Source organism: Cebus imitator, unplaced genomic scaffold, assembly GCF_001604975.1.
Source record: "Cebus imitator isolate Cc_AM_T3 unplaced genomic scaffold, Cebus_imitator-1.0 Scaffold0, whole genome shotgun sequence".
Classification (NCBI taxonomy): Eukaryota; Metazoa; Chordata; class Mammalia; order Primates; family Cebidae; genus Cebus; species Cebus imitator.
This window is the reverse complement of record NW_016107315.1, coordinates 13,814,990-13,836,863: the sequence shown is the minus strand read 5'-3', so window position 1 is coordinate 13,836,863 and position 21,874 is coordinate 13,814,990.

The following is a 21,874-nucleotide window of genomic DNA, read 5'->3' as shown; positions in this document are numbered from 1 at the left end:
CACTTTTGCCATAGCCATTCTTACAATGGATCAGGCTTTGCTGGTTGCACATGTTACTTAGATTATGCTTGGAGCTCCAGGGGGCACAGGCTTTGCCTTACTGTCAATGGACATGCAGCACCTGGAGAAGAAACAGCATGTGTTTCACAAATGCTTGGGAATCAGTGAAAGAATGAGAGCAACATCTCAGGGCTGAATCTCTGAGCCATGTGTGTAGTAGGCAAGCCTTCATTCTCTTTATAGTTCACCCCACTTATTCATTCTCCTTCTTTTCCTCATTCTTCTTTGCCCTCAACCAGGAGCTTGAACCTTTCATCTGAAGTTCAGGGAGCCCACTTCTCACCTAGGGCCCAGCTGCTGAATAATCATTACCAATTAGAATACACAGGTATTGTCACTTAGCATAAGTTTTCACAAGGCAGTGTCCTGTCCATACTAAGTAGTTATGCATGTGGGTACACTGGATGGAGGATGCTTTCAAAGAGTGAATTGATTAACCTATTAACTGGTAGGTATTGAGTCCCTGCAACGTGCCTGGTACTACTGATGTGGGGTTGAGGGAAGAAGAGGAAGAAGTTAGATTTTTATGTAATTGTCACTATTTGGTGCTAACAAAATTACCGCCAAACTCAAGGAGTTTTTATGTAGTCGGGGTTGCTTAATGGCCATATATACTGCAAAAGTGGAGGCCAGGGAAAGGTGAAGATAATCACCAGAGGGTGACAGAGGAGGGGCTGCTAGGAGGCTGGGGAGCGACTTGCCTTGGGTCCTGCAAGTGGGTCATAGTCGTATGCTGGAGAATAAAATCCCCAAACACTGGAGGACAGAGTGAGCTCTGTGTGGGGGCCAAACTGGCAAGAGCCTGGTGGAGACCTTGTGCCTGCAGGGAAGCAAGGCCGCCTAGAGGAGCAGGGCCAGATCCTAGGGGCAGTTAAGAATAAGCCTTACAATGCCTTTTTGCTTTGACTGTTGCAGATTCAGGACAGCTGGCAATTCTACAGAGTTGTGCTTTGTGGAGATTAGACTAACAGTGTTCTAGACCTGTGTGGGAAGCTCTTTTTCTTAATAAGTTTTCCTTTTAAGATTTTTTTTTCATCCAAGGATACTAATTAGCAATGAATGCATGTTAGATTAACTAATTTCCTCGAAAGGATATTTCCTTTAAAGATTGCCTAGTCTCACATAAAGAGAGGTCAAGAACAAGCTCCTTGCTGTGCTTACAATTTTGATAGCATCTTCTGAGGCATACTCCAGCTCTGCTTGCGGCCTCGAAATGCATTCCTAGCACTGTTATCTTGAGGGAGATGTCTTGGTGCTGGGCATCCCAAGCTGGAGGTCTCTGCAGATGCTGTTTCCTGAGTAGGGCTCTCATCTGGAGGCTCATAGCATCTCAGAAGTTCCTTATGTCCAGTGCTTCTGAAGATAAAAGAAAGTCTTTCACCTAGACTTTTTAATTTAATTTGATTTTTTGGCCGAGGGATTTTTATATTTGGCTCATTGACTGGAGGAGACATGGCCCCAGAAATGGTCTGTAGGGGGTTATCTGAGACCGCTGGGACACATTTATGGATCTATAAAACACAAAACAAACAAAAAAACAAACACTTGCTTCACAGCAGAGGATGACACAATGTTGAAAATCCTTGAACTCAGACCATGTTCTAAATTGACTTCATAGTGTGTAAGGGACTGTCCAATCTAACCACTTCTCTGTCCTTGTTTTAGATGGAAGTCCATTTTGAATTGCAAGTCAAGAGCGCATGTGTGCACATATTCTCTAGTGCAACTGCCAGAAAGGGAGGGGATCGTCTTCACCTTTGCTCTTCACCTTGAAGAGCTGTTCACAGCCCTGGCAGTGGGACTTGGGAATCTGGCGACCAGGGACAGCTCAGGTTTATGCCTGCTATCCTGTGTACCCACAATTGGAGCCTCCAGAGACAGCTCAGGCTTATGCCCGCTGTCCTATGTGCCCACAACTGGAGGCTTATTTCATTTTCAGAAAGATCCTGGTTTGGATGATACAATGAAATACACGAAACAGCCCATCACTGGAATGAGCTTACTTATGAGGCCTTGAGCACTCCAGCAGGGAAAGAAGGAGGTGGCCGGGAAGGAGGAGGGGCATGGGGATCGGAGTATGTTGCAGGGGTGGCATGCAGGGGATGCACAGTCTGCTGGTGGCAAGCTCCTTACATCTCCCAGGACAATGCCAGCTGAGAAACGTTTCTAATGAAAGTCTCCGCAATGAGGAATGATGTAAGAGCAGATTTCTACTTAGGAAAAGTTTCCAAAGCGAACAAGAGGAAGGGAAAAAATGAGAAACTCCAAGAAGAGGCTTAAGGAGTCCGCTCCCTCCTTCTTCTGGTATAAGAGGCATTATGTTGCATTTCCTGAAAATTCTGATGACTGCAGGAAGAAAGAGAATTCAGCCAGGTTCTCAGGGCTCCTGGGTGGTGGGTGGCTGCCTCTTGGCCTGGGCGAGCATTGATTCCTGCTGAACAAAAAATGGCTGTGAAATGCCCACTTGGGAAGGAGTGGCAGGGCCTCCTTAGCCACAGCACCTGCTTCTGGGGCTTAGTCCAAGGCAGAACAATCCTATCCACACTGCCAGTGGTTCCCCCTGCTGTCAATAGGGGTTATCATATCGATAAACCCATAAATAATTGCCTCCACCAACTACTCAATTTCCCAGAGAAGCTAATCCCCGAGGAGGAAAAAAAAAAAAAAGAGTTAATGAACCACAGCATCAGAAGGCGAAGCAGAAGGAAAATCTCTCCTAGAAAAGTCAAGGCAGCACAGGCTTCTCCGTGAGATGGTAACGCAACTGCGTTTGTGACTGGGAGAGGACTGTAGCTGCAAAGTAGACAGAGGAAGTCAGGGGACGGGGCTGGGGGGAGAAGAAGGAAAGAGAATCAGCTTTTTGCCCTGTGAGCCTCATAAAATGAATGATCAAAAGTAAATTACATACTTGCAAATGGGTGGTTAACGACTGAGACAATATGAATGCAGGGAGAAGCTCATCAGAACACACTGGGCAGGAGCAGGGGAAAGGAGTGCTGAATACAAATGCTTGCTGCAGAGCTGAGTGTCAGAGCATACGGCCCCCAGTGGAGGGACTGGTCATTCCCCACACCTGTCAGGGGCGAGGGGAGAATGTGCTTATGGAGGCTTCTTTCAAAGGAGAGGGAGAGGAAGAGACTGCATGGAGGAAAAGAATTGTGGAGAGGAAAAACACCAATGGCATGGAGCCTTTAGCTCCCTGGGAAGCTGATGAGACCAGCCCTCTCTTCCCTAGACAGTGGGATGGGACATCATTGACTGCTGGACAGGAATGGAGAGCTTTTTGTAGTTGGGGTGGTGGATGGATAGGAGAGGCTGAGGGAGATAGGTGGCTTCTTTGTAGCAAATCACAGGCTCTGGACCCACAGCTGCCCTGAGCTGTAGAAGTCATTGAAGGGAGTGAGGCTGGGGTGAGGGAGCTCCAGAATCACATAGGATCCTGGTGAAGCCCATCAGTTTCTTAGTCCTTCAGCTGCTGTTTGTGCCCTGGGAACTTCAGTGAAAGCTGGAGAACTCAAATGTGGGGAATTTTTTACTGGGAAGGAGGGTGCCAAGGTAGAGCCATGCTGCCATAGAGGCATGGAGGCTGCAGGTGTTTCCAGGGGTGAGCACCCATGTAGCAACCTCTCCACTAGTCTACAACAGAACAAGGGATGTAGTGAACCATTAGAGCTGGATCGTCGAAAGAAAACCAATCCTACTGCATTATACAATTGGCTTTATGCATTCAGTGGACCTTGGTTAATCATGAAGTGCGTAAGTTTGAACCCCTACGATGTACCAGGTACTCTCCTAGGTGCCAAGGTTACACAAGTGGCTCCAATTTGTCCCTGCATTTAGGAAGCTTCCAGTACAGCAGGGAAGATGGATATACAAATAATTCAGGAATAAATGCATTTTAACAGAAGAATTGCAACATGCAATTCTTTTCCCAGAGAAGAGGACAGCTAACGCTGAGCACCGTGGGTAGCGTTACAGAGGAGGTGGCGTAAGATCCGGGTCTTACAGTGCTAGATGAGGGTGTGGGGCGAGGGTGGCAGCAGAGGACAGGGTGTACTCAGCACAGAGTTGGAGAAAGAACATGAGGTGTTTAGAGGATGCCAGGCAGTGTAGTGCAGCTTGAGAGTAGGAGATGAGCATAGGGGTGAATCTGGAAATGTAGACAGAGGATAGATTGGAGAAGGTGTGTAAGTCATGCTAGAGAGACTGGACTTCATTCCCTAGGGAGGCCACCTAAGGTTCTTAAGAAGGGGAATGGCATGCTGCTGTGTGTTTGAAAGTCTTCCCTAGCCATGGGGGATTCACACACACAGAAATGCAGGGGGACATTGGTCCTTTGGCCATGGGGTACATCTGCTGTGCCAGGTGCCTACCCGTATATGGACAGGGACATGCAGGCCCAGGAGGAGCAGCATGGGAGGAGCAGATTGGCAGGGAGGGGCTAGCCATGGGTACAGGCTTCTCATTCTATACAAGGGAGAGCCACCTGCCCCATGCAGGCTCGAGCCAGCCACACAGCAGACTCTTTCCTACCTGCTCTTTAGGCTTAAGTGGTAAATGCCAATACAAAGGGTGTAGAAATACAGAGCAAAAGAGAGCTATAGGCAAGAGAAAACACTCACATTGGCACCTGCCCAGAAATTGCCTTAGGAAGCAGGAAATCAAGTAGCTTTCCAATAGGGTTTGAATTTCTGATAAATTAGCCAAGACAACTAAGATGGTCTCTTTCCTCCCCTTATCACTTAGGCATGGCATTTGCCCTGATTTAATTTTCATGTGTTGACATTTGCAAAGGATGTTGGGACTCATATCCTTTTGCTCTCCTGCCACGCTGCTATTTAATTGAATCCCATTGATCCTGTAGGTCATGGTTTAAGTGTCACTTCCTCAGAAGAACCTTTCCCAGCTCCACAGGCTGGCTCTGGCTCTCTCTTGTGCCTCTCTTATCTCTTCAGCAATGGTCTGTTTTAGATCCTTTATTATTGTTTTCCCCTCTAATTTCTACTTCAAAAGACATCTTCCCCATGATTCTCCCAAGGCTTAGGAGCTGGCTAAATGACTGACCGAAGCCAGAAATACGCAGATGAAAAATGGAATGTTAAGACTGCACCTGGCTAAGTGTGTTGCCTAAGTGAAAGGCGGCGGTTAATTCTTTGGATTTCAGGCATTTGTCATTAGTTTATGGGAGGTCTTCATACCCCAGTAGAAAGGGCTACCTGATGCAAAGGGAAAGAATGGGGAAAGTTTTGACTTGGTGGATCTTCTCCATCATCTCTCAAATTCCAATATTGCTATATGTCTCCAAGAGACCTTCTTATTTTTGATAGCTCTATCACTTCCAAAGCACTGGCTGGAACATATGGCTCCATCCCAAATGAACAGCGACAATTGTTGCTGGACAGATTCGTCCTATGCTCCTTCCTTCTAAAGACGAGTGTGTTAGGAGCAGCGATATATCCAGCTATGTCTCCTAGCCTCCTTTGTACTCGGAGGTAGACATGTAACACAGTTATGGCCAAGAAGATGTCAGTGGAAGCCATTGTGTAAGGCTTTTAAAAATGTTTAAGGAGAATCGTTTAAGAGAACTAGATTCAGCTGGCACATGTACCTTTTCCACTTCCCACATACTGGAACTAAAATGTGGTGACTGGAGCTGGAGCAGGAATCTTGCAACCATGAGGCAAAGACCAAGTGAATTCCAGCAACCTTTGCTTTGACATCCTTCAGCCAGTAAATCATTGCTAGCAACAGACTACATCTAGATTTCTCATTAAGTGAGAAGAATTAACACCAATCTCGTATAAACCACCGTTATTTTAGAGTTTTCTGTTACATGTAGTAAAACTCAGTCCTGAACTGACACACCCATCCACGCATTATGTTTTGCAAATTATCTTAGTGAGTGAGTGAGTCAATGTTCATTGAGTATCTACTGTGTATGGCACTGGGTTGGGCACTAGGGGACATCTCTGCCTCAAACGATATGAATGCTGATAAGCAAGTGCATTTGCCTTATGTGGGTCTATAACACCCGGCTAGACCAAGCTCCTTCCTCCCTCTCTCATACGATACTTCATTTCCTGCCATCCTCTCCTCTTTTTCTGTAACAAGCTCTGGTCCCACTGGTCAAATCTGTGGAGCACACTTTTCCTGGGGGCAGGACTTTTGGGCTTATTATTCTTTCTGCTCGGGCGTGCCTCCCTTCCTCTCCACTTCTCACCCAACTCCCTGCAGGGCGTCTCAAGTCTTCCATAAATACCACCACATAACCTTGAATGTACATCTAAAGCAAGCCCTTTCCTTTTTTCCCTATTATTTTTGATCTCAACACTATAAAAAATCATTCACAGCACAATCACAATTTGAAAATGTTTTATTAATTTTTGGTTGACATGTTTTATTTTATGTGTTTTTCTCTCTCTCTGTGTTCTGTCACCCCACCTCCAACTCATCTGAAGACTGTTGGCTCTGTAAGAACAGGACCACTTCCGTATCATCCAGCATTTTATTCTCATGGCACCTGCATAGCATCTTACATGCTGCCAACATAAAGGGTGTGATATGGTTTGGCTGTGTCCCACCCAAATGTCATCTTGAATTGTAGTTCCCATAATCCCCATGTGTCATCAGAGGGACCCAGTGGGAGGTAATTGAATCATGTGGGCAGTCACTCCCTTGCTGCAGTTCTCCTAATAGCAACTGAGTTCTCAGGAGATTTGATGGTTTCATAAGGGGCTCTTCCCCCTTTTGCTTGGCACTTCTCGTTGCCGCCGTTTGAAGAAGGGCCTGTTTGCCTCCCCTTCCACCATGATTATAAGTTTCCTGAGGCCTCCCCAGCCATGCTGAATTGTGAGTCAATTAAACCTCTTTTCTTTATAAATTACCCAGTCTTGGATATGTCTTTATTAGCAGTGTGAGAATGGACTAATACAGGGTGCTCAGTAAGGACAGTCCATCCTCTTTATTCATGGATTTGCATTTGCAAATTTACCTACTCGCTAACATTTATTTACAACCCCCAAAATTGATACCCATGGTGCTTTTGCAGCTTTTCACACATGTGTTCAGAGCTGTGAAAAATTTGAGTCACCCGACATGCAAGTTCCCAGCTGAGGTCGAACAAGGCGACACTCTGCCTCCTTGTTTCAGCTCTCAGACTTAAGCAAGTGTCCTTTTCTCGGTCTATCTAGTGTCATGTTTTTTGCATTTGTGAGCTTTTTCGTGATGATTTTGTTGTCTAAAATAGTCCCCAGGCATAGTGCTGAAGTGCGGTCTAGTGATCCTACATGCAAAAAGGCTGCGATGTACCTTAGGGGCAAATACCCGTGTTAGATAAGCTTTGCCAGGCATACGTTACAGCATTACTGGCCATGAGTTCAGTGTTAACGAATCAGCTGTATATATTAAATAAGGTGTCTCTAAACAGAAACATACACAAAACAAGGTGATGTATTGATCCATTGACAAAAATGTACCCAAAGCCTTGCAGGAACCTAACCCTGTGCTTCCTCCTAGGAGCAAGCCTTCAGTGTTTGTTAGTTCAGTGTTCATGGTGACTTGACAGAACCACTGCATGTAAGAATTAACTGTACTTATTGATGAATGTTAAAGTTTGTGCAGGGCACCCTGGGGGCACAGAGTAGGGATGGGCATCCCCACACGCCAGCCAATGTATAGCCTGGCTGCGTTCTCTACTCTCAATACGGCTGATATTGCGTTGTTTATTGGTTGTTTATTGCGGGTGGAGGGACATTTCCCTTATTCTTTTGGCACCTTCCTACAGAAAGACTGCAGTGAGTGCCAGAGAATCCACAAGGTGCCCTGAGGTGGTGATGTTTTTGGAAAGGGAATTAAGAGACAGCACCTCTCCATGCCTGGCTGTGTCAGACGATTACAGAGAAGAAGAATGACGAGAGAAAATGAGAAGGAAATGGGCTGACAGCCTGCAGAGTGGTATTTCAACTCCAACACAAAACATTCCGGAGTAATTATAGAATAACCTTCATTTAAATGCAAATCAGCCTGTAATTAAGATAAGGGACCTACCATTTGCCAGCATTTTTTGTTGTTTCTTTTTATTTTTTAAATTTTGGGGTGACAATTATGGTTTCTCAGGCATTCCTCTGTTTTATTGATGAGTAGTCATTATGTTTATGGATTGTGTTGTGAGTGCAATATTTGGATAACTGCAGAACAGAAATTAGTGTCACTTACTTTCAGCTGCCCCCAGCAAAAGAAAAAAAAATGTGCACAGCTCATAATGTTGACATAAGCAAAACTTCCTAAGTGGCATGGCCCTGGACGACATCAGATAATGTGCTGTCCCAGATCATCAGGAGCCTGATACAAATGCACTGAGTCCAGAATTACAGGAAGAAACAGCTTTCCTGATGACTTCTACCAGAGTCTCTGAGCCCTTGCAAAGCATCTGCAGTTGAACCAAGTGCTTTTCCTTGGTAGGAAATGGGCAGAATCAATATACCATTTTTAGACATCTCAATAGAATCCTCGGGAAGAAAAGACGATGATCTAGCTGTGGTCTGCATGTTAGTTTGTGACACAGGAAGGTAACCTCTTTTGCTAGATTAACATTGATCACCTCACCATCAGCTGCTGTTAACTGGTTGACTTATACTCTGGATTAGAGAAAGTCAGCTCCTTGTGGTAGACTAAACATGAAAGGGCTATTTGCAAGGTAAGCATTCATTCATTAAACACACACACACACACACACACACACACACACACACACACCCCTTTATCATCTACCTACCTATGTATCTATGTATCTGTGTATCTATGTATCTATGTACTATCTATCTTTCTCTCTCTCTCTCTCTCTCTCTGTCTCTGTCTCTCTCCTCTCTCATTCTCATTCTCTCTCTCTCTCTCTCTCTCTCTCTCTCTCTCTCTCTCTCTCTCTCTTCTTGAGCATCATCTAGTGCTGGAGCTGTTCTAGATGCTTGGGTGTATAGCAGTGAATCCTATTTAGGCATAAGCCTAAAACAAACCCATACAGCACATGCTGCAGACCTCTTCCACAGCCACACCTGGCTGTGATTACAGGAACCTTACCCTGAGGCCTGGTCCAGCCACCTCTACCTGTCCTTTTTCTTGACTTATTGACATAGCTTGGGATGGAGGCCTTCTTTTCAGCCAGAAAGCATTGAAAACAGGAGGTTTCAGAGCAATTGAAAAGTCAGCAAGTTCAATGTGTTCTTTTAATTAGCAAGGGGATTGCATTAATAGTTCATTAGCCATCACTTAATTAAAAAAAATCCTTTTCCTCCTAAAAATATCCAGAACTCAAATTAGGACTTTCCAATGCATTATTCTTTCCCATTCATTTGTTAGGTGGTCCTTGTGCTCTCCTACATCCTTCAGGAAAAAGGCAGCTACCTCCTTGGTTTAGTTTGTTTGTTTTGTGTTTTTAATTAAAAAAGCTTTGAAAGGATACAATAAATATCTGGGATTCTTTGCTGAATTGGAGAGTTTGGGACAATTATCTGGGTAAAGAGAGCACAGATGAATTCAGACGGCAAATCTGACAACCCTGACACTCCTCACACAGGGTTGTCACCCCCTTTCCTGATTTGTCCTCTGCCACCTTCCCTCTCAACACCAAGAACATTTCACAAAAAAATCATGCACTTTAAATTAACACACCTTGCCTGAAAGGTGGTTCCGTAGCTTTCCTTGGACTCTTTATCTCTATTAAGTGTTATCTGTTTGTCTGGCTATAAATGTTTCCTAGGGAAACTCAGATGCCCTTGATAGAGTTTACACACTGCTACCGAAGACTGAAATGTGTTTGATGGATTAACTGGGGAACTTACAAAACTTTAATGTCTTTTTTTTTTAAGTGTCTAACTTTGTATCCTCTGGGGTGATTGTTAACTTCAAAAGCCATTTCAAGGTTCAATAAAACTAATGGAGGTGAGATGGGCTGAGTAGAGCATTCCGATTTCTGTTCTCACCGTTCTTTATCATCCACAGGATGAGCTTGCTAGCAACTCTGCTGTCTCCATGGGTAATGTAAACTCATCCTTCATTTTAATTCAAATGACACCTCCTCCGTGGAGCCTTCTCTAACATCCCCTGAGAATACTAGAATTAATTAGATGTTCTATAAGAATGAGACGTCATTGTCATTCCCCCCAACACCCAATGCTATTTGAATACTCCATTTTTCTTGGGGTAGAAAATAGATCTTAAAATTGTTGAAACTTAACCATTTGGGGAATCATATTCTGCTTCTACATTCTAAGGGAAAAGCTCAGGTTTGTCCTGTGCCGTTCCTTTGTCCTAGAAAGGATCACCTCTTTGAGCATTGTTTTTGTGCAGCTTTGAGGCAGATACCACCCATCATTTTCAAGAATTCTTGAACTAGGGAAAATAATCTAAACTCAGATACTTCAGATGTAAGTGTTAAATATTCTGTTTAATAATTAAATAATGCTGTTTTCGTATACATATTTGGAGAGGATATCATGAAGTTAGCGCGTTTTTGATTTCTCTGCTTGGGGCCAGAGAGTTGGGATGGGTGATCTTAATGAGACGGAAGGAAAACAATTGGAAATGGTTCCTGTCCTGGTGATCAGTGAGCACCAGTCACACCGCAAAAGGTTAAAAAATAGGGATGACTATTTGGGCTGCTTTGGAGAGACTGGCAATTGGATTCTGGGAAAGTTACCTATCATAGTCTAATTTAAATTTCCCCTTTAATTCTTGTAGCTGCTTTTTTTTTTTCCTAAGCTTCAGTCACGTTTTAAAAATATTACAGTTCTGTATTAGCAGTGCTTAGAGCCATAAATGAAGATATTTATATCTGCACTTTGAGAGAAAGAACACAGTGTTGATAGCGTCTATGAGAAATCTGAGGTAATGGGCAGAGAAACCTGAAGCAATGGTTTGGAGAAAAAGCTGATGAATGACAATGAAGATGGATTTGTGTAAGGTTTCAGGACTCCTGCTTGGGGAAGGGACTAGACTGCTTGCAGTTACGCAGATCAGGGCTCAGTATAATAATTTGGTTCTGTAATTTGATATCCACATGAGTGATAAGCCCCACCTGCCTTTGGAGTTTGGGGAGAGAATTTACTCCTTCCTTCTGTTCTCTGGCTTCTAACCAGTTAAGTGTAGCTCCAAGGATCCCGATGAAGATCAAAATACAGCATTTGCTTTATTTCTGGCAATTCTAGTTTGGAGTATACAGGAGAGTTCTGTTTTTATAAACCTTGGGACCTGCAGGATTCTGACACAGTCTATCAAGCTGCAGCAGGATGAAGTAGAAATGAATATAAAACCATTTTTAGATATCTGCAATAGATACTGTCTTAGGTTACTTTCTCATCACCTCATCACCTCTTAGTAGGCTCCACCTCCCAATATTGTTTCATTGGTGATTAGGTTTCCAACACATACGTTTTGGGAGACATATGCAAATCATAGCAGATACTGATACTATTGTTGAGGTTCATTACATACATTCAAACTGAGCATTCATATATATATAATATATATATATATATTATATATATATATGTATATCCTTCTATTTTGCCATCAGAGTAAGTTCACCAACCTCCTAAATTCTCCTTGGATTCCTTAGGGGTATGTGAACCCCAGATTAAGAAGCCGTTTCCTGCGAAGAAGTTTAATAAACAAAATAAAACATCAACAAGCATTATTTTAGGGACTACCTCTCCAGCTGCATCTCCCTGGAAGACAAGTCAGCCAAGGTGGGAAAGGGATCTTCCTGGTCCAAAAGACCCTGCTGTATGCCTTACTCGGCTCCAGCTCTGCTCTGACTTGAGCTCTTTTGCTCCCTTTACCAGCTCACCAAGGACTTCATGGCCTCCCACAGCCTGCCCCGTTCTGAATTCCACATTGTTCTTAAATGAGAAAAGCTCATCTAATTTCCTCTCACTCTCTTCTGAAGGGAAAACAAAACAAACACACAAAAAGATGACAGGTATCTTTCCAGGCACCTACAAATTCATCTCTTTCTTGGACACTTTATTTTCACTTTTGACAGCAGTCATCAGACTTGGTCAGCGTTTCTTCATGGATGGTTTATTAGGGATGGGGAAGAAACATCCATGACAGTCACCATCCTAACCCATTGTTTGTTGCTGTGAAAACCGTAAAGCAAAGAACTTGGTCAGGAAAGCACACAGTTGTTAGTGTGGGCTTCCTATTGACCTTTTTGACAAATACAGTGGGGGAAAAAATCCTCCTCTGCCACTTTGTTGCCACGTTTATCCAATTACCTGAATTTGGACAGGTCAGAGACTGTGAGTGTCATCCTGAACCATTTAGCTGAGTACCTACTATATGAAAGGCACTGTATAGGGTGCTGTGCTGATTGCAAAGAAGAATTAAATGACAATTAACAGTAAGCATCAGTCTATAGACCCTACAGAGGATGGAGGAATACAGGTATCATGATGGTTAATTGTATGTGTCAACTTGACTAGGTCACAGTGCCTAGATATGTGGTCAGCTATTATTCTGGATGTTTCTGTGAGAGTGTTTTGGGATGTGTTTGACATTTAAATTGGTGAAAATTGATTAAAGCAGATTGCCCTTTATAACATGAGTGGGTCTTATCTAGTCATTTAATGTCTAGAAGGATCAAAAGGCTGACTTTCCCTGAACAGGGGAGACCCAGACAGCAGACAACCTTTGGACTCGACCTAAACATCAGCTCCTCTTTAGGTCTCCAGCCTGCTGGCCCACCCTACAGATTTTGAACTTCCCTGCCTTCATAATTTTGTGAGCCAGTTCCTTAAAACAAATCTTTCTTTATTTGGATAGCACATTCTATTGGTTCTGTTTCTCTGGGGAGCCTCGACTAACACAGATATCTACATCTTTCTCTTCCATTTAGAAGAGCATATTTTCCCCATGAAGTTGTGTATGTTCAGACTCTCTGATAGCAGCATTGTTCTCTATTTCCTTAGAGGCTTGGTGGAGAAATTCATCTATATGTTTAATAGCAGACTTGGATTTCTGCAAAGAGAGTCCAAACTTCCAGGAATAGTCTTTGACTTAAAACAAATAATAAGCAAAATGAAAATGATTATAGAACACATAAAGATTTTCTTTCCTTCTCACATAATAGGGGTAAAGAGTGATTTTCTCATGTGACAGTACAGTCATTATAATCCATGGGTGTAGAGAAGAGGCTAAATCCCTCATGTCAAGTTTAGGATTGAAAAAAAAAATGGGGCTTACTGATGACTGGGGCTTTGGTTCTGATGGTTTCCTGCTGTTTCTACTCTGGATGTTCTCTTTAGAGGTGCTCATCCTAATCCATGAGTTTGATGACCAATGCCATGCTGATGATGCTTAGGACCCTAATAAGCTCTGGACTTCTGTATTAATCCATTTTCACACTGCTGATAAAGACATGCTGGAGACTGGGTTATTTATAAGGAAAAAGAGGTTTAATGGACTCACAGTTTCACATGGCTGCTAAGGCCTCACAAACATGGTAGAAGATGAAAGGCAAATCTCACGTGGTGGCAGACAAGAGACGAGAGCTCGTGCATGGAAACTCCCCTTTATAAAACTGCCAGATCTCATGATACGTATTCAGTATCACGAGAACATCATGGAAAAGACCTGTCCCCATGATTCAATTGTCTCCCACTGGGTTCCTCTCACAACACGTGGGAATTGTGGGAGCTACAATTCAAGATGAGATTTGGGTTGTGACATAGCCAAACCATATCAGCCCCAGATCCACGTGTTGTCTGTATCTTTACATCTCCTCTTGAATGTCTCATCTCATAGGCCTCTTTACCTTAACATGTTTGAATCTAAGTACATCATCTTTCCTACAAATTCCAGATTCTGTCTCCTTCTTGTGTCCTCTGTCTCACTGAAGTGCTCTGCTTACCCAACGGTGTAAACCAGAAACCTGGGTTCATTAACATAGCTCAAGTTTCCCTCTTTTGCTTCTTTTCTTTCCACTTGTTTTAGCGCAGTTTTTCATCTGCTCAGGCCTGGATTATTACAACATCCCTTTCTCTCCTTCGCTTTATCCCTCACACTACTGACCCAGTGACCTTTCCAGTGTCCACATTGTTTTCTACCCATTAAAATCCTATAATGACTTTCTTTCAGCTTCAAGATAATGTTCAAACTTCACAGCATGGTCTATTATTTATGTATTGCTGCCTACCATATAACCCTTAAACTTAGCAGTTTAAAGCCCAAACATGGTGTCTGAGCATCAAGAATCTGGGAGTGGCTTGATGGGGTGATCGGGCTCAGGGGTTCTCATGGGCTTGTAGTCAAGCTGTCAGCTGGGGCTGCCATCTCTGAGCACTTAACTGGCTGGGGGATCTGCTTCCAAGTTTACTCGCAAGATTATTGGCAGGAGTATTCAGTTACTTATGAATCTTGGACATGACCTGCCATCACTTCTGTGTATGCTGTTGGTCATACAGACCAACCTTGGTAGAATGCAGGAGGGAACCACACCGCTGTCTGAATACCAGGATTACTGTGGGTGGGGCCATCTTGGAGGTTATCTTAGCTTCCTTTTCTATTGCACTTCCATATCAACCTCCATCATCACTATTAACTACTTCCTTGTACTCTGGATTTTAGCTATACGAAACTTCCAAACATTATGTTTTCAACACTTTTTGTCATCACTTGCTGTTTTCTCTTCCTGAAAAGTCCTTTCTATTATATTTATTTTTGCCTGGATAGTTCTGCCTGGCCTTCTATGACCCTTAACTACCAAAAGACCTCTGCTGACATCCCTTGACTCCAATTTTCGGCCCTTCTCTGTGCTTTCATAGCACTCCAACTCATCTCCATCATGCTACTCTACATTTTGTTGTAATTATTGGTTTATGAGTCTCCTACACTCTACTGTGATGCTCCTGAGTTGAGAGATAGTGGATTATTTATCAGCCATTTTATTCCCAATATCAAAGTGCTGGAACACAATGGAGTTTAATAAATGTGTGATGAATGAGTGAATAAATGAATGCCGAGTTTACTGCAGAATATGAATTTTAGGGAGGAAGAACACAAGCTCTTCTGTCAAATTTTATTATGTCTCACAATTTTGTGGATCAGGGTTATGGGAAGTCTTATCCTAGCAATTCTTTTGCTCCATGTGGCATTAAATAAAGTCACTCAGTGGTGTTTGCTAGTCTGGAAAGCAAAAGATGCCCTCACTTATGACTGGCACCTTGTTAACCATGACTAAAAATTTGTGCTCAGCTGGGAGTGTCCATTTGGGGCTCAATAGAATGGCGGCTCAGGATAGGCTGACTTCTTGGATGGCTGCTAAGGGCTCTTAGAGAGAGTGTTTCAAGAGAGGAAGTCAGAAACTTTAAGGGCCTTTTTGTCCTAGCTTTGGAAGCATCACTTACACTGCATTTTATAAGTTCCAGCAAGTCACAGAGCCAGCCAATATCCAATGACAGGAGACTGTAAGGTCATGAGTAGCAGGTGGCACAGCTCATTGGGAAGCCAACTTTGGACACTAGCTCCCACAACTATAATCAACTATTGTCGGGTTTAGCCTATGCTAATGTTCTCTACTATTTTTCTGAATGTGTAAATTTCCATTGTTTCTATCTTCTCTTTGTGAATAAAAAGGAGAAATGTGGCTCTACTATTGTATATTGAGGCAGATCAGCTGCTGAATGAAAATTATATCCACAGGATGTTTTACATAAGTAGACGTCAATGTTAAAGGAAGTCTATACATGCATGATAGAGGGCTTTGTTCTTTAATTGCAACCTTTTCAATGGATAATTTGATAAAGATTTTCAACGGCAGTGGAATCTCTTTTCTAAGGGTATTTTAGAGGTGTATAGCATGGCTTTCCATTGTCACAATGTCAATCAGATGTTGTCACTAATATTTCATTGCATCCTGCAATTTGAGGGACAGTCCTGTACAACAAAGAATTTTTCTGTCTAAAATTTCATTAGCAGTCTTGTTGAGAAACACTGAGTACATAAAGATATGCCTCTCATATTTGCAGATGCCCCAACCTAATATAATTATGATATGAGAGAGCTGGCTCAATAGCTGATTATGTGGAAAAAGTAGAGATTTTAGTTGGATACAAGAGCCAACATCATGATGTGTCTGCCAAAAATTGCTTCTATCTTAAGCTATATTAATAGAAATTTCAGTCCAGAACACAGAGAGCTATATTAATAGAAATTCCAGTTCACTGTATACTGGTCAAAGAGCTCTTGAAGTTTTATGGTCATTTCTGGGTACCTGGTTTTAAAAGTGGCATAGATAAATCAAAGAATGGCCAAAAGGAGGACAAAAGTCTGGAAGCCATGCCTTACGAGTGGGAAACATGAAAGCGATCTTCGAATATTTGAAATGTTGTGTGAAAGAAAGATTAGGCACATCCTTTGAGATTCTAGAAAGCAAAATTAGGTTAAATGAAGAAAGATTTGTCAAAAAACGTAGTGTTCTGCCTTGTGTGCTAATTATCCCTCCCTTGAAGAGTCCCTGCAGAGAGTGGACAGGCATGGGCCCAGGGGTGGTTTTAAATTAACTGAATGTTATGAAGGGAACACCTATACGAAGTGGTGCCTTTCAGTTACTTTTCATTACTGTGATTATTTTATGGCTGATGGACTCATATTTACAAAATACTGTGGACACCACCTCTCCATGCTTCTGAAATAATGCCTCAGCTCTTAATACCCTTCTCTAGCTTCATAACCCTAAAGAAATCCCTTGAGCTATCTAAGACTTTATTTCTTCAATCACAAAATAAGAAATTATAGTACCTGATATATTTGTCTACCAGAATAGTTATGATCATCACATTACCCAATAGTTTTAAACTGTGAAGTATAAAAAGAGAATTTTTTTTCCATCAAAGCTGTGGACTGTCAATGTACATTCCTATAACTGTCTTATGCCTGAGAGAAATGTTTTACGATTATTTTTAAAGGCTATTCTAATGACTTTTCATTGTTTTCCAGCTTTCTGATAAGGTGTGAAGGTCTCTAATAGCTGTCAACAATGTGTCATCGGGAGTGATTTAATTAGCACTTACTGTTGCCGTATTGGTTGGCCTTTATTTGGTCCAATACAAAGTCCAACTTTGAAACTAAGGGAGGAGACAAGAAAGGGTGAAGCAGAGATAAGCTTTTACTTAAAAATGTTTATTTGGGGGAAAATGTTATCATCATTATCTTCAAAAACACATTATATTACTAAATGTGTACTGGCAACTGCTGTCTTACTTTAAGATGGCTGCAGTTTTTGAAATAGCCCAAATCCCCCAGATTGTTGCCAGAAATTATCAAGAGGAGAAGGAACACATTCATTCCAACTGACTTTTGTTGTTGTTTATTGGAGATCCAACGTAGTCAAATTAGCCTCAAGAAGCCCTTCTGAAGTCGAAGAAGGAAAACCAAATTACTGTTTATTTGATGTTTAATTAAATTATTATAGCTAGCAGGCTGGTTTTAGACTGAATTTATGGTGCACTAATGTTAGAGTTTTATGCATTCTGTGTACACTTTACAGCACATCAGGGTCTCTTGTATAATCAACATGTACAATATACTTATGGCCATTTTATGTGAGTTGGAATGAACTTTTACTATTTTAAATGATTATAGAAGTTTATAGTTCTATTTCTCCCCTTAAATTGTTAGTGATGTCTATGATTTATTTGGTGCCATGTTCTTGATATGGAACACAATTCCGCAAATTAGCAATCTTTCTACAGGGAAAATTCTACGTGGTTCATAACAATGCATTTTAGTATGAGATTTCTAGGAATGCAGTTACAAAACGAGGCAACTGTATGCGTTTCCACCAGAGGTAAATGGCTGGTATTTTTTTGTTGTTTGTTTTTTTTTTAACTAAAGATAAAGATACAGTTCTTCACATGAAACTTCAAATAAGTGAAGGTGAATACTAATTTCCCCTGGACATTGCCAGTGTTGATCTTCAGTGCCCTTCCATTTAGAGTCATTCCTTCCTTTACCCTCTGCAAGTGGAAAGGAATTTTCGAAAACATCTTGTGAGAGTCTGACCCTGCACGTATAGGACTTGTGGAGGTTGGTGTGTCAGAAGTGACTTGCCTTGGCCTGTGGTGCTGGGAAAGGCAGGAGCCAGGCTTGAATTCAGATCTGAATTCAAACCCAGGACAATTTTTCCTGTTCACATTTCTTCTTACTATCCCAGCAAAACTTGAGGAAGAAAGCAGTAGGCGGTATTTGTTATTTGACACTGATTCCCTGCTACAGAAATGCCCCTCCCCACTCCTGTCCTCCTCTCCAGGTGTTCTAATTATAATCAATAGTGTTCCAGTCATATTGGGCAATATCTGCCTAGAAAAGCTGAATGCCATTTGAATTGCCAGAGGAAAATAAATTTGATGGATTCCCTTACCTCTAAGATACTCTCCTTGTGATAATTACCCCTTTATTCTCTCTGACCTTTCTGGGCCCAAAGCCTTCCATGCTCAGATTAACTGGTTACTATACACTTATTTATGTTCCATCACCCAATATCCTTCAGCAAGAGTAGCTTCAACCTTGATTTGTTTTCTCCTTTTACAGCGATGTTGCTGGAAGTGGTGGATGGAACATTTAATCTGGCATTAAATTCTATGCTGGTGCATCATCCGCTATGGCAAAGGTGGTGTAGACGGTTTGCATTTATGATTTTGCTCAGTTCAACTTCTTTTTATGCCCAGGGAAAGTTTCTGCTCAAGCCTTTCATGCTTCCATTGCAGTTTTATTTCTCAGTTCATAGAGATGATTTTGTAGAGGGAAACAGTCTGCTTTCCCTTTGTATTCAGACTACCATTTCCCATTTAAAAGTGTTGGCAACAATCTTGTTTCTGTGTGTATGTGCAAAAGAAATAGAATGTTTGAATTTCGAGTGAAGTTCTATCCTCAAGGGATGTGGTCTGTGTCAGAGGCAGGCATGATGGGGATACCCAGCAACTGTGAGTCTTTGCCATCCAATGTGCCTGGGAGGGAAAGAGATTCCCCTTAGCTCTTCCTTTCCTGTTTGCATTCCCACCTCTGATTTCATAGTGGATGTCACGGGGAGGGTCTACTGTCGGTGAGATTCACAACCAACCTGTTCTGTGCTGTAGAATGATCATCTATGGGATGAAGTCACCTCAAGGCTTTGCTGGAGACCTGCCAGACCCGAGACCTGCCGACAGTGCCCCTCATCTCAAGACCCCACAGCACTCCCAGTAGCTGCTTTCTCTGCTGAGAAATGTCCTTTGCTCTCTATTTCCTCTTACCGTGGCCCTTTGTGCTCAGCACTCAGTCCAAATTCCTTTCTTCACAAACAATAAAAAAGTATGCCCTCAATTTCCTCCTCCCACCCAAGCAGTGACCACATTAGCCCTGTCATCTTTCTTCTTGGCCCTTGTCTAGTCTTATTTCTCAGCGTGTCCTTGGTTAGGAGCAGCGTGTGTGCGTTTGCATGTGTGTGTGTGTGTGTGTGTGTGTGTGTGTGTGTAAAATGAACTGCAGAGGGAGAAAACAAAGAAGGTGCTCCAGTGAAAGACTGCCGGGCAAGTGTGCCTTCGGAGGGAACTTGGGCCTCGCTGCCTCTTCCAGGGTCTCTTGATCACTGATGTTTCCAGGTTGATATTGGCATTTCTGAAGAAGCCTTTGTTCTTCATGTGTGTGAGAGAAAAGGAATAAAAAGGAGAGAAAACTACAACTGAAGCTGCTAATCCTAAACACAGCCTGAGGCTGTGGCAGACAAAAAGCATTGTGCAAAATAAATTGCAAAAGAGAAACAAGAAAAAACACAACAGTTTCCTATGCCTGGTCTACTTCTACAATTCTTCTGTTAATGAAGATTCGATCTTCTTCTACCAGTAATTCCTCAGACAGTTAGAGGAAGAGTCAGTCCTCTAACCACACACAGACTTTTCCATGCTGGAACATTCCAGTCAGTCTTGTGTCACTGGGACAGAACCCCCAGGAGCCACAGGGCAAGAGATCCGATAAGTGCTTCCAGCGTCGATCGCTAGATGGAGCCCATGCTATGCACAAATCCAGCCCCAAGGGTCCTGGGGTAGCTGGGGAAGCCATTAGCTGGAGGGCAGCATTTTTAAAGGGTGGTACTTGATTAAGAGAATCCATTTCTCCTCCAGTTAGGCCAGCAGTTCAACAAAAGTTTTCCGTCTGTGGATTCATGTTACTGTCTCTCTCTCTTTACCTTGATCAACTATTTCAGGTCTGGATGAGCTCTGCCGGCAGCATCGGTCCCTCCAGGCATCTCGGCAGTAGCTGGAAGCCCCACATTTGGGGTGAGACTCTCTGGCTTCACGTACACGCAGCTTCGATATAATTAGCTGTCTAACTGCTCACCCACACTGAGCCCATATGTGTGTTACTAATTATGATTTATTTAAAAACCCTCTGTTTGTTTGCCATTCTTTGTTCTCTATTTCCTCTTTATTGAAGGGCCAAGGGAGGGATTTGATTTGGAAACCATTCTGAATGATAGGTTTTACTTTCCTTTGCATTTTCTGGACCTTTCCTTCCAGTTTCAAAATCTAAGCAGCGTCAGTACCTAACTCCAAGTGTGCTGAGCTGGTGCTTGCTGTCTCTCCCTCCAGCAACAAAAGGTACCAGGACAGGTATGGTCACAGCATTTAGAAGGAAGCAGCTATTACATAAACTGCCATGTCAACATATCTTCAGTTCCAAGTCTGTATTTCCAACAAGACATTATGCCCAAGCTTCAAACCCATGTATGCCATTGCTCATAGGACATCTCCTCTTAACTGTACAAGAGGCAGTTCCATCTCATTGTGTGCAAAACTGGACCCCAAGTCTTAGCCGCAAACTTGTCTTCCTGCTGTTCCTCCTCTTATCCAGAGTAGCAATGGCAAATCCTCAAGTCCCCCCTCTCCCACTCTCTCCATCTTTACCTGCAAATCTGACTGACTTCACTCCCTCCCAGCTCTCTTCCTGTCATGCCTTCTGTTCCCACTGCTGCTGTTCAGACCAAACCCTCCCATTCCTGCCTACAGCATGGCAAGGGGCTCCACTTATCTTCCTCTGTCCAGTCCTGAAACTCACACTCCATCCACACCATGGCTAAACTCATCTTTCAGCGCTCCACGGGCTCAAATTCTTCTCCTGTTTAAAGCCATCAAATACCTCTTGCAGGCCTTAGCAGACCTTTCCTGAGTGCATGCTTTCCCTGGCAGGACCCTCATCTCTGGAAGCTGTGCCCACCCTGCCCTGTTGCTGCAGCTCCCTCCGGCCACACTGCCATGTGTCTGCAGCCCCAGGAAGGGACTTTCTCTCCCTCCTTGCCTGAGTGGGCCCCATTTACTTCACTTCTCAGCTTGAGCTGAGCCCGACCCTTACAGGTGCATGCCATCTCCTTTGTGTCACTGCAGTCCCAGAGCGTGTTTCTGCAGGGCCCTTGTCACATGTCCTTGCAATTGCCTCTGCTTGCTTGCCTCTCCCTAGAGACCTCAAGTTCCAGGAGGCCAGCACTCTGCCACGTGACCCACAGGTATCTGCACAGAGTGCCTAGCACAGCACCTACTAGTAGCTCCAAAAATCCTTAGTGAATGAGCAGAAGCCACTACTAGCATTAGCACTGCAGCAGGGTTGTGCACATCAATGGCCAGCTGGACTGACTGGTGTTTGCATGTTTAATTGTGTGTGTGTGTGTGCGTGTGCGTGTGTGTGTGTGTGTGTGTGTGTGTAGGACAGAGAAAGAGAGAGGGGGTGGGAAGGAGACAGAAACAGAGAGAACAGGACTGTTTCTGGGGCTCACAGCAAGTCCTCAATT